Here is a 14,625-nt window from a genome sequence, read left to right as displayed (position 1 = left end):
TCTGGATGTTCTACCGATGGTGATATGAGAAAGGAAGAACAGATGACAGCAACTGAAGATTGATTTCATGCCTACTCAGAGAGTCCCTTAAGCTACACTCCCCCTCTGACAACCCACCATACAGAGACATCAATGACAGCCAGCATTCAGCTACTAATCTGGTTGTGAAAAGCAGAACAACTGCCATTGTTCCCCTGCACTTCAATAGATGCTGCACTAAATCCCAGAGGGGTTTTAAATAGTTCATTGATCCAAAGCAATATGCACCTCTGTTATGGCACGTTTAAAGACATATCTGTAACACAGGTGACTGACTTGATCAGATTGGTCAAAACTTTATTTTTTCATGGTGTCTCACTGACATCAGATGAGGAAACACCATAACTGTTATACTTTTTGTGCATCTGGAATTTGTAATCACCTGTGATGACTAAATACCAGAACTGTGTAATGGCTTGACGCATCATCCCAATTTGTTATAGGGAAAAAAACCACTGCAGGAGTATGAGTCGACAGTAATTAATTTACTGGCATCCATACAGGTTTCCTGTTTCCCTTGGTGTCCCAGAATGCCCCTTGTTAGCCCTTGAGAAGTCTGATAAATGCTATATGATGCTAAATGCTTTGGCTAAATTATCATAGACCAGTAGCTTGTGACCTGCCTCCCTGGATCTACAAGAGCACACTGCTTGTACATTAGCAGTCCTGTATATGGAGAGAGACCTCCATGTTCTCATCTGGCCTTTTCACCACTGCTACATGCATAGATTGACCTGATCCCTACCTTTCTGCCAATTCTAACCGTGATATCTAGTAGGCGTATCCTACTGCTGCATGTTTAATACCATAAGATTGTGATCTACCTGTCTGCCTTATGACTTCTTTGAATTCTGCATCGTCCAACTAATAGTGTCTAAAGTCACATGCAAAACATTCATTCAGGAAATCTCTGTGGCCTGCTCCATTATGTGCACAATGTGAATGAAATTGACTGACAAGTCCACAGAGATAGCATTGCATGAACATTCCTCATTCCCAATGTGACTAGGTTCAAAAGAAAGGGAATTAGAAGGAAACAAAGCACAGACTGGGGTCAAGAAATCTGGTATCTTCAGTACAAAGTTGCAAATCAATAAGGTCACTCCAGAAAGGACAATGTCCAATTCTATGGACTACCAACAAAGACTAAAGGCGATAATGGAATCTGTTTCCTGCAAGAGTAATTACCTCAACTTTTTTGATACAATTGCCAGAATCATTTGAATTCCAAATAATCCACTAACATTGGTCTTTAAGCCAAAACAAACTGGGCCACCAACACCATATCACTGCATGTATTTTAAGACATTAGTATGCCCAATGATATACCAAATATTACAGAAAAGCGGCCCATTCTTTTTTGAAAGACATTGTTTATACCTCCAATGATTATCCCTTTAAAACCAGAGGAAGAGATTCTTAGCATTAGTGATTACGCTGGAGGCAAAGGGATATCAAGACTATTAGAACCAGTGATCTTCCTCATAACTAAGGACAGGAAAACCATGAAAAATAGCAAACATGATGAACAACATTTATTTGACTCCCTTGAGGATGCATCAATGGAGACCTTGATGCAAAAATCGAAATGTACATTAAATCAATCAATCAGTTCATACTTTATTAGGTATGTAAGCCATAAAAATACAGCACATAAATACAACAATGAAAATATAGATGATATATATATAAAAACATCAAGTATAAAACCATTTAGAAAATGCATAGATAAAGCAATACATGCTAGGCAATTCCACATAATAAATAGAGATTCCAAAACAGATCATTTTACAGCTCTTTGCATACTTCCATAACAGAATGGTGTCCTGCATGCAGAATGATACAGAAGCAATAAGTGACCCAACAAAGAAGGAATACATCAGATAGTGGAGGCTGTCATGAGATAGACAAATCCCATCACCTATCCCCTTGAAAAGCTCCATAGCTTTAAACGAGGCACCTTAACAAGCATTGACTTCCATGTCATAACATTTGTTTTACATGTTATATCTTCTTATTATTACAACACGTTGTGGATATTACAACTGAAGATCGGGCTGATGCAGCATTTCTTACCAAAAGGCATCATAGCTCTAATGTTTGGGGGGTACAGAGAATATAGAATCAGTGTTCCTATTGATGCACATATTCTGAGATTTTCAGCCTAGATGCTTTGGCAATACTCGAAATGTTATACATGAAAGTGATACACATGGGGGTCATTCCTACATTGGCGGGCGGCGGTCACCGCCCGCCAAGCGGGAACCGCCGAAAGACCGCACCGCGGTCAAAAGACCGCAGCGGCCATTCTGGCTTTCCCACTGGGCCGGCAGGCGACCGCCAGAAGGAGGCCGTCCGCCGGCCCAGCGGGAAACCCCCTTCTACGAGGATGCCGGCTCCGAATGGAGCCGGCGGAGTCGAAGGGGCGCGACGGGTGCAGTGGCATCCGTCTCGATTTTCAGTGTCTGCTTTGCAGACACTGAAAATCTTAGTGGGGCCCTGTTAGGGGGCCCCTGCAGTGCCCATGCCAGCGGCATGGGCACTGCAGGGGCCCCCAGGGGCCCCACGACACCCATTACCGCCATCCTGTTCCTGGGGGTGAAAACCGCCAGGAACAGGATGGCGGTAAGGGGGTCGGAATCCCCATGGCGGCGCTGCAAGCAGCGCCGCCATGGAGGATTCCCTGGGCCAGGGGTAAACCGGCGGGAAACCGCTGGTTGCCCTTTTCTGACCGCGGCTTTACCGCCGCGGTCAGAATGGCCAAGGAAGCACCGCCAGCCTGTTGGCGGTGCTTCCGTCATTTTAGCCCTGGCGGTCGCCGACCGCCAGGGTTAGAATGACCCCCATGGTCTTTTGTTTAATCCGACTCTTGCCTTTCGTCATGCGTTTATGTGGGTTTACTGTATATCCATCCTGTTGAATGCATAATACAACGGAGTAGAGATGCACTGCACTATATACCTACACTTCATATCATAAATCTGTTATTGAACTGAGACAGCTCACTAGTGGATATCGCCCCCAAATCAACATGAGGCCCTCTGCTCTGCGCAGCTATAGTTTGGTTAGTGTACTAAAACTCCTTATGTGTGATTCCCCTGCCCCAAAGATTCTTTGGACTTGTGGGTCCTCTGCGATATTCTTTACATATTCTTTCTCTGAGACCTCCCCCCGCCACCTTCCTTCTGGCTGGCTCCTTCAGATTCATCACTGAACACTGCTCAGCAGTCTAGGATGCCTACTACAAACCAAATTTGTTTACAAAACATCCAAAGACATACTCTAGCCCCATTGGTTTCACAGTTCACACAGTCACTCTTTTTAGATTTACTCATCCCAAAGCCATATTACCATAAATTAGTAGGTTGCACTGTTACTACATTCTGAAACATATGTCCAATGATAACCTATTTTGTTGGAAGACATGTTGAATGCTCAACAACCATATGTAAACTGAAATGGCACATTATCTTACAAGCATTAGCGAAGCCAGTGGATCTGGCCTTGACACGGTGGTGAAATGACTATTTGTTAAATGAATTGCAATCATATTCCTAAAACATAACATGAAAAAGTATGTTGTCACTTAAACATGCCTGTCTAATGCTTGCAATAAAGATTTTGCATTTGAAAGTTATTCACTGATGTAGCATTTTTGCTGGCCACGTATTTTTAAACACCAAGCCTCTCAGATGTGCCTTCCATTTTATTATGATTTAAAAACAACCACTCAAATCTCCAGGCAGCTACAAAGTTACAATGCCATTTAAAAACTTTATTACCTAAACTATATAAAGAATTGCAGGTAAAAGAAATAGGTGGCATTTAAAGCTACTATAAAAATAAATAAAAACACACTTTGAACCAACTTTGAAATTGTGAGAAGAACAGAAGTATATTTTGGCAGATGTGAACAATGCACATAGGCTTTGTCCAGTCACTCAAATTGAAGGGCACCAATGACTGAAGTGGGCTGACCCATTACCCATACTTTGTGGTGTGGTAGGTGGAAGCAAAATGTGAACGACAGTTTAAAACGCCAATGGAAGGGGCCAACTTTTGTGTTTGTATGTTATGTATAATTGGAGAAAAACAATGGCCTGGCAAGATAGCTAATACTATCTCAAAGGCGAGATTTAAAAAAAGAAAAACATTCAATGCGAACTCCCAAGGTAGTAACATAATACTTATTTATAAAATGCATCTGTCTAAACAGAATCAGAGAAATTCTAATGTAACTGGGTTGAACAGGTAGTTAGCTGTAAGTCTATGTCTTCATCTCAATCTTCTCTGGTTAACTCTTGGTACTTAAAAAATGTGGTATTGAAATCCTCTTCAAGAAACCTTAGCATATAAGATTTTCTAGATGGGGTCTGACAGAGAAGGTAGATGTCCATCTTTGAAACTGAAAACAGTGGCCTCTACACTAATAGTAGACAAAATATAAGTCCTTAATTCCTGTAAGCATATCCTTTTTTTGTAACTACCCAGCATGGGGTTGAAAGAGGAACAAATTGCACTATAATAGGAGATTTAAATCTAGACCCAGTACTAGATAAAAGAGGTATGTTGGCCAAATGCAACAATGATAGAGCACTTCTGAGAGATATCACGAGAGACCATATCCTTGTTTATGTCTATCGACCGACTCACGCATGAGATAAAGAATATACCTCCATATCCCCAGTACAAGGGGCAGGCTCACGCAGGGACTGCTCTTTTATGCAGGATTTCCTTATACCCACAGTAAATGCTCAAAATAGGTGTGGTAGACTTCTCCCCAATTTATGATGTTGACATTGGACATGTATGGATGTTATCTAGGGTCACTAGAGGTCAACAAACTCTCTTTTGCGACCCCTAAAACTATTGTTGTGACCTAGGCTCAGATTCCCTCAGGAAAACAAAAGTAACAGGTCTCTAGATGAACCTTTATTTTCTTTCTATTGTTCCAGTGCCTTGCCTCTGTTAATGTTTCACTTTCCTTTTGTAACTCGAAAGTTTCCACCTGTGAGTACTATCAAAATAAAAACAAAGAACAATATCTGCAAAATAAACGTGAAAACTCACAGCACAGTCTGTAGAGTGTACCTGTTTATTAATGACCCAGCAGCAGATCTGTGCAAAATATTTGTATTCACATTTGAGAGAAAGTGAATTATTATATGGGGTGAATGGTAGTCCACTATGAATAATAATGTCACCATTCAACAATAAAAAATAAAAAAAAACACAATCAAAATCCTACTCCAATTTTAAAAATAGAGAATAATTCAATAAACAATATGACACCAAAACGACAAAAATGCAAGAAGAGGAACCAGTGATATACATATTCAAATTTTAAACAAATATAGCACCATACAACAATAAGTGTTTGCTCATCTGGTTGCACTTGGCTGTTAGGTAGGTGTGGTTTAAAGCTGACCGTGATGGAGCCATGTATGATCCAATCAGAAGTTTTGCCTTCGGACCAAATGGGCAGTTTCATTTTTGGCGGAGAACTCCACAGCAGTGGCAAAGAAGTTACATCGCCGCTAACACAGAGGTCTTCCCACCCAATTCAGATGCAGGTGGACTAAAGGGTTTTGCCATGGCAGTGACTACTTCATCACTGACTGTTTCTGATGATTTTCGACTCGGAGAGAGCACTGTGGCCTGCTAACCAAACCTCAGTTCCAGGTTTTGACCCTTTACAAATTGCAAATCAAACTCAATTAGCAAGGACTGACTTAGTTATAAGTCCCTAATAGATGGTACCCAGGGTATGTAAGGCAGAAGGTCCACTCAGGGCTGTGCACTGGTTGTGTCACCTTGTGTGTGACAAAGTACAAAATGGCTCTCAGCCTGCCACTACAGACTGGAAGAACAGTGTTTACATTGCCAGTTCAGCTTTCCCACTCACACCAGTGGCAAAGCCACCCTATCCACTGACCATAAATATGTTTCCCCTAAGGAAGTCTTATAGAACCCTATGGCAGGGAGCTGTATTTTGTTATGTAGGACATAACTTTTTAATATGTCTCAATAGCAATACATTAAAATTGTTGTTTTGCTGTGGATAAGTTAGTAGCCCAATTGGCTAATACAGGGTTACCGGTTTGCGCCCCATCCTGGCTAACTCCTGAACGGGACTACCTAACTAGGTCATGTAAGTTATCAAATTAATCATGGCATATATATGACCTGATGCTCAGTTCCAACTTAATACCACTATTAAAGTTTAGCAACTTTTGGAAAGTTGCCACTCTGTACTCCAGTTAGCCCAGCAGCTTCACAAAGGCACAGGCATGCAGACAGCTTTCTGACCACTTGGGGAGACATGTGAATGACTCCCAGCCCAGGTACAAAGGCAGTTGCTGCAGAGCAAGTTGTTACTTCCTCTCCCAGGATGGCCACTCAAGGTTTTAGCCCAACAGAGGAGCTTCAAAGGGGAAGCCACCTTTGTAATGGAAGTAGCACCAACATCCGTGAGCACAAAGCATTTTGTTCCAATAGAAAAAGTGGAGACAGGGCCAAGGAGGGAAAACTCACCCCCAAACCGGTTTTACCATGCATATGTACTGGGTGTAGCTGGATTATTTTGAAAATACTAGGTAGCTGTAGCTCTGAGCAGGCGAGCTCTATCAAAGGAACAAGTGTATAGAATTATGAAGTACCAAAGCAGTTGAATAAGAAAAAACCAAGACACAATAAAAATATGACACCAATTTATAAAAATAGGTTATATTATTATCTTTAAAATGACATCTCAATGACACAACTCCAATGGAGGGTTTCAGTTATATAAACTGTTAATCAAATAATTTATCAATACATTTCATTAAAAAAAGAAACAAGCATTGGCAACTACTGAAGTTAGCAATTCACTTTGGAAACTTTGGAAGATTTTTATAAAGTTGTAAACTACTACTCTGTCCCACTATGGGCAACCAAATCCAGCAGGGAGCAGGTCACAGAGGCCAATGAGGCTTGTTAGGACAGTTATCTCACAGTCTCCAGTTCAGTTCGAGGCTTTATGGATGAACCACCATAGGGTATGGTGTAGTGGTCCTGATGCGGGATGCTGAAGATGCTGAAGGATGCGGAGAATGCTGATCCTCTGACAAGGTCTTCCTAGGTCTACTTCTTGGTCTACAATCACACTGGGATGACGTAGTCCACAGGGGTTGATGTCCCTTGATGTTTGGTTGAAAGCCATGACAAAATCCAATAGCCACTGGTCTACTGGTCTCTGCTGACAGCAAAACCAGTGGTGCCCTTTAACTGCTGATAGCTTCCATCTTGAGCAACCAACCTGCACTCCAATGACTCTCCTAGGTCCAACAGTCTCAAGTGCAAAGTTTGAGGGGTCATGGTCTTCAAGACTCCATGTTGTGGGCCAGGTGATCTTACCTACCAACTCACCAGAGTAGACTTCTTCATTTTTTGTGGCCATGCAGCTGCAACACAATGTCATCAGACTGTTACTTGTAATCAACACTTCTGCCTGGGGCTGGGGCATGACTTTTCCTCTAGCAGAGCACCACAGGCACAGCCCTCTATTTGCTAAACAAAGGAGCAGCAGATGCAGTCCAGGTGCAGTCCAGTCTTGTTGTAGCCTCTCTTTGCTGGATCCAGAGAACATCAGGGTGCTCCAATTGACTCTTTAGTGCAGATGTGATCTGAAGTCTGCGTGCCAGATGTGCCACTTCTATTCCTATTTAGTGCCCTCAGGGGATGTGGTTACTACTACTAGCCAATGGGCTGCCAGATCCCCCGCCTAGTTATGACGTCCTGTGAAGTGTGGCGTCTAGCTTCCCAGAATGCACTGTTCTACGAACTCCCAAGACGGAAGACACTTCTCTTGGTATATGGAGCACCCTAGACTACTCCTGAGGTGTGGTTACCACGGAGTTATGTGCTTACAGAAATATTTGTTTGACATTGCTGTCCTTTCCTCAAAGCCAACCTATCTGCAAGCACAAAAGAGAAGAATGTTGCATGTGTATCCACCATTTGACCTTTCAAGGCGGCTTCCCCTTTACAGCTTACATTTTGGGTCTCACACCCCACTTCCTCTTCCATTTCCATTTCCCCTTCCTGACTGGGAGAAGGCCTTTTGTTTTCCTTCCTAAAAGTCGTTCACACCTTCCAGCAGGAGTGCAGAAGGCTGTCTCACGGACAGCAACAGCAAACAATCACTTTAAAATTTTGGGCAACAAAGTAGTCACTTACAGATTGTCACCCAAGTAGCTGAAAAGAGCCAAAAGATCCTGCTTCTGGGTGAACTTGGACTTGGGCACAGTGTCAGCAGCTGGAGGATCATTTTCTTCATCATTCTCTGGAGAAGGCCAAGAAGAGGAAGAGAAAAAGGAGGGAAAAGACACTGTAAAAGATGAAACAGAAGAAGTGGGAGAAGATGGGGAAAAATAAGAGCCCCCAACATCCTTGGATCTCTGAAAAGCCTCTGACAGAGAAGAACACAGAAACTGGAACTGGTCATCAGAAAGACCAAACCTCTGAGAAGAGGGAACAGCGACTTCCTCCTCACGCCTGCGCCTCTTCTTTTTCTCATCTGTTATAGTACTGGAGCAATGGAGAAACTTGACTGTACACTTCACTTGTTCCACGGTGACCTAAAAGTGAAGAGAAAGCAAAGGTCTCAATAGAAACCCGACAAGGACCCCACGTAGGCCAGTAAAGTGCCTACAAGATAAAAATAAAGCATGTCCTGTACAATAGCAAAAGGCAGGTAAATAGAAAAGGCCTCATAAAACAAATCATTCTAAATTATTTCATACATTTACTTTTTTTTTTTTTTACGTACACATGTTTGCAATACGTTTTATAAACAATGAGTGAGCCGTTCTGGGACACAAACCAGGAACCCTGAAGTGCCATCCACAGCTCCCTCCACAATATACCTCCCACCACAAGGAAAAGCCAAAGGCAATGCTCCTGACTGAACCAAGTACCCAGAAAGTATGTCTCAGCAGGACTACAAGCTGGGAAATGAACCAGGAGTAGTTCCACTGTGCGTGGAGGACTGAAGAGAATGCATTAGGCACCTTGTGCCCAAATGAGAAGCATGGTATGCTCAAAACAAACACCAACACAGCAGTCACTGAGACCTTGGCAAGAGCAGGGATAAAACAATGCACACAGTGGCTCAATGGCATCCACATTAAGTGCAGTGATCAACCAAGTGCTCTTCGCTCGAAGTATACCAGCAGACTCAACCAGATCCAGGGCCAGCACGCATGCAAACAGAGGACACCCCATAAGAGACAAAGAGGCCGCCTTCCTGTAAAAGGTAAGCATGACCCACCATAACAGAAAATGGCCCAATTGATTATTGTAATTTAGCAGACAAAGCTGACTCCAGAGCTTGATAAAGCAAAAGAAGGCCCAGCCTTCTCAAATTCAGGGGGATAGCCAGGGAAAACAAACCCCAACTCCAGACAGTGTGGCCTGCACAGCACCCAAACTTACCTTAGTAAAATCATGGGGGGAGCCAAAAAAGCATCCCCAAGAGGAACTGCCTCTCAAGACTTACCAATGGAAGAAAGAAAATAGGGACTGTAATGTGGGCTTGAAGCAGACAAAGAAAACAGGGGGCCTCATTTACAAGTAACTGGTGCATCAGCTCCAATGGACCATTTCCCTACTGTCATCCTGTGCCACCCTAGGAACACCATGGTAGCGCTATAGTAATCAAACAGCACACCATGGCACTTGTTAGCATAACTGCATCAAACTTTTTGACGCAGTTGTGGCGCTTTGCTGGACTAGCATAACAAATGTTGACACTAGTCCAGCAAAGCTTGGGGAGGCCCTTTGAAAAAAGCCTAGCATCAGTTTAATGCCTGTCCTGGGCAGGCGTTAAAAAATGACACTAGAATGGTGCATTGAAATCTTGTAGATTGATACTACGGCAGCGCAAGGGGCTTGCAAATGAGCCTCAGGATGTTTTCTGGGCTCCATTCCTCTTTATCACCAGGTTGGTGGGAGGTGCTTGGAGGTTAGGGAAGGTGGGATTTTGCATTGAGCCTTTTGATTGGCTGTAGCTAGAACATGTGGGCCTGGGAAGAGGTGGAACACCTCATCTTAATACATTTTGGGATGGGAGAAAGGGTTGAGGAGGTAATGGGGCTACTAGTCTTTCCACAGCAAAAACAACAATGCAGGGGTTTTACAGTAAGAACAGTTAAAACTACGTGTCCAACTTTTTAATATAATGCACTCTGCCTTTAGGGCTCAGAAGACCTGCCTTAGGAGAGACTCAGAAATATTAAAGAGGAAGATTTAGGCTTTGCCATTACTTTAAATGGCAAAATTAAGGTAGTTGTATAAAACTGTTCTGCCAGCTACCAATGGCTGTGTGGGGTGAAACGTTGCTTTGTCATACTTGTGATTGCATAATAAATGCTGCAGCTCACTGTAGATACATTAACTTACAGGCACTGGGTACCCCGGTAGCATATACAAGGGACTTATAAGTAAGTTAATGCATGCCAATTATGGGTGAACCAATCAGACATATACCTTTTAAGGGTTAGAGCACTGAAATCTCTTTAGCAAGCATCGGTGCACCTTCTTAATCAAATAACCAGCAGCTTCAGTCTAAAAACTTGGTGGTGCTGATGCAAATAGAGGAATTCCCATACAATGATTTCACAAATTCACTTTAATAACACATCTCTGAGGCTGTCTCCAGTATATAGCAGTACTACAAAAAAACATAAAAGCACACTTGCCCAAAATAGCAATATCATTCTTTCCAGACTTAAAAAGGAAACTTTTAGAATACTATGTACCAAATATGGTATAAAAAGGATTCATGTGTAGCATTCCTAATGCTGCAGCACAGCCAAATTAATCATTTTGGCTATTAGTTTGTTGTCTTTCTGGATGTGTTAACAAGGTCTCCTTAATAATCCCGGCCCCCAGATATACCTCCTTAAACAATTGTTTTCCAGAGATTTTACTTTTTGAGTTGTGTTTTTGGATCATTAGAGAAGTAATTTAGCTTGGGTAGACATCGCTGATTCTAGCCGAATTTTTCTGGACAACATTTTTAAACATGGCGGATGTGTTGCAGTGATGATGGAATATTTCAGAAACCAAGAGACCTATATACTTAAGTTTGGTGTCAAAACATAGGTTTGGGGGACAAGTATTCTTATAGAGACTGGAAATAATTCCTTGGAACAACCCTTCTGCCATTTTCTAAAATGGCGGCTATAATTGAGGAAGAAGAGACATATATAGAAATTAAACAAATAATAATGGTTTGCAATCCTCTTATGTATACACCAAGCAATGTTTATGATCTGAATATGAAAAAAATGGTAATCACTCCTGTTTTAGACACATTTTCAAAGTTCATTTTATTTATTTGTTTCAGGAATCGCTTGTGGTACATTTGCAGAATGTTGAACATTTGAGAAGAGCATATTGACAGGGAAATCTTTTTGAAGCAAAGGTTTTGCAAGTACATGTAGATGTACGTTCTGTGGGCAGAGGCTTTAGAAATTTCTTAGGTTTTAGCACCTCATCAATATCTTTCCAACCAAATTCACATGGATCTTTCTCTACATATGCATGATCCAAAACATTTACACATCTTCAGATCAAGTAGAGCGCTCTTTTAATGTGTACACACACAGAATCGGATGTCGGTGGAAGGTCACTTCGCAGGACTGATCTCTTGAACTCACTGTACCGAAGATTATCAAATATGTGACAGTCAGGACCCATTTTCCACACATGTACGCTGTATTTTTCTACATCTTTGAAGTTTTTTAAAAGCAAATTTTCCTTCTGTTTCAGGAAATCCTTTTAGAAACTTCACATGTTCAGCAGTTAAAGCTCTAAACCTTGTTCCAATTTTGTTCACAGTGTCATTACATGTAAGAATATGTGCCTTGAGAAGAACATTCGTCATCCATGGGTCAAGTTTCTTGTGCAGAATGTGAAGTGGGATTATGGGCCTGACTACAAGTCTGGAAGTCCTAAGACCACCAGACTCATGGTGGAGGTTGGACCACCATGGTTGTGGCCATAAGACCGCCATGGTCCTCATTACAACCCTGACGGTTGGTGTTAAAGTGGCAGTAATACCGCCAACAGGCTGCCAGTAAAAAATTTGGGATTTGGACCCCCATTTGGTGGTGTTACCACCATCCAACACCACCACTTTAACACACCGACCACCAGGGTGGTAACGGCCGCTGGGCTGGAGACTTCCGTCTCCAGCCTGGTGGCCATCACACCCTCTGGATTACGACCTGGCCTACCGCCATGGTTTTTGTGCCAAACTTACTGCCATGAAAACCATGGCGGTAGCCACTATCAGTCCCAGGGAATCCCTTCCCTGCCAATGATAGGGGTCTCCCCCCCTCACCAGAGCCCTCCCGCACTCGCTTCTGCCCCCACCGCACATATACACACCCACATGCGTACCCATATACACACATGCACACACGCATACCCACCTCCACCCACGCATGCACACATACATACCCACACACCACAACACACACCAACATAGCTTGTCACCCACATGCATCCACAACACACAACACTCACAATCACTCATTTACACATGCATCCAACGCGAATCACACCGCATGCACGCATCCCAAAACATGCACACACACACACCCACATACACACAACACCCCCACCCCCTCTCTGGTCAGAGAACCCAACTTACCTGCTTGCAGGGGGTCCTCCGGCTGGAGACGGTCTGCGGCGCTGTATCATGAGCTGTTGCTCATGATACGGTCAGTGGTGTTTTGCTGGCGTGGTGGTGCTGCTGTCAGCAGCGTCGCCTTAATGCCGTCCGCCGCCATGACCGTCGGCGGTGTTCCGCCAGATTTCTGGCGGAATAGCGTTGGTGGTCATAATATGCGTTGACATCTGGTAGCCACAGCGGCGGTATTTTGGCGGCCGTCTCCTTGGCGGTAGGCGGTCATTACCGCCAATGTTGTAATGAGGGCCTATGTCTTTTGAATGAAGTACTCCCTGTGCTTTGTTCACTTCTGAGATAAGATATGCAAAACCTAATTTATCTTTCTTGTTCCAGAAAGCATACCAACACAGTGTTTCAGCTCAATTATGATGAGCATACCCTGTAACAAACAAACATAATGAGTTCTACTCAATACTGACTGGACAGTTTTGCCTTCAAAGATTTCATCCTCAATAAGTTCATTGTCTATGTCACATTGACTGAGGTAACTTCATGCACACTGCAATGCAACTTTTGTCATGTGGAAAATGCCCATCATTGGATAAAGATCATCAAATTGTACTGGTTTGCTCATGAAAATGTCAGCCATAATATGGAAAACACCTTCATCACAGAAAGTTGGCAGGATAGGCTGGTCTTCAAACTGTGCACGCACATTCTGGAAATTGTTTAGATTTGTGTATACTGTTGCTTAGTTTGTGACTGGAGATGGTATTACTGGTAAAATCCCAACCTTCTTCACTGGGACGGTATTCTGGAAGATCAGAGCATGAATTCAGGTCCACTGAGGAACTGCTTTTCTTCATCCTTTAGTCCTCACCGAATTTGCGAAAAGCTTTGCGGAGCGCAGCGTCAGGTAGATGATCCATGTCCTCAACCACTTTGAAACTTTCAGGTAGACTAGATTGTGTTGATGGCTTGTAGTGATTTTGCACACGTTGGCAAGGCATTTGGGTTATAAGTTTGCAGCTTTATTTGTTTATGCCTACAGATGACACAGCTTGTTGTCCAGCAGCTACTTCATTGGTACAGCCTTGAAAAAGCACCATAGCAGTATCACGTGTGCTGGATGTTCCAGACAAAGAAGAACTCTATTCAAAATCAAAGTTATCAAGACAAGCAATTGCAAATCCTTTCCTGGTAAAGTGACTTGGAGATGGGGTGCTGTTGGATTCACAAGATTTTACAGCATGAGCTGCAAACAAGTTCCTGCTCCGTACTATGTCATTATAACTTGATGATGCAATGATCCTATTAATTGAATTGATTATCTCTTTACTTTTGCACTAGGGCAACCATCATGTATAGTGGAGTTTCTTTTTTGTAGTGATGTAATGTATAAAACCTAATTTGAAAAAGACATTACATTTGCACAGCATAAGCCTTTTGATTCATAGTAATGTCTTCAACTTCTTTGCTTAAATGTTCAAGCTATCATAATTGTTCAGTATGTTCCGTTCTGAATGCAACACCTTTAGTTTGTAACAGGTTTGCTTATATTAACCAATGATGTAAAAAATGTTGAAAAAACATCAGGCCTTCTTGTTTACTCCCATGATTTGTGGAGCTCTGGGGCATCACCAAATTTGTCATTAAGTCCAAAATCTAAATCGTTCAGGATATTTCTTAAAATGGTCCCTGCTGATTTTACAGCATCCTGTTATCTTTTTTTGGCAGCAAGAACTTCCAGAGTCAAATCAGCTGAGAACACCATAAGTCGCTCATTCTTATCAAAACGAATTCTATCATTGTGCATTCTTCACGACAAAACTTAATTTAGTATGAGTAAGAACCAGTATCGAGTCCTCAAGAGTGGCTTTAAAACTTAGTTTGCTTTTTCAAAGGGT

Source organism: Pleurodeles waltl, chromosome 5, assembly GCF_031143425.1.
Source record: "Pleurodeles waltl isolate 20211129_DDA chromosome 5, aPleWal1.hap1.20221129, whole genome shotgun sequence".
Lineage (NCBI taxonomy): Eukaryota > Metazoa > Chordata > Amphibia > Caudata > Salamandridae > Pleurodeles > Pleurodeles waltl.
The sequence above is the reverse complement of the archived record's forward strand: the minus strand, read 5'-3'. Positions refer to the sequence as shown.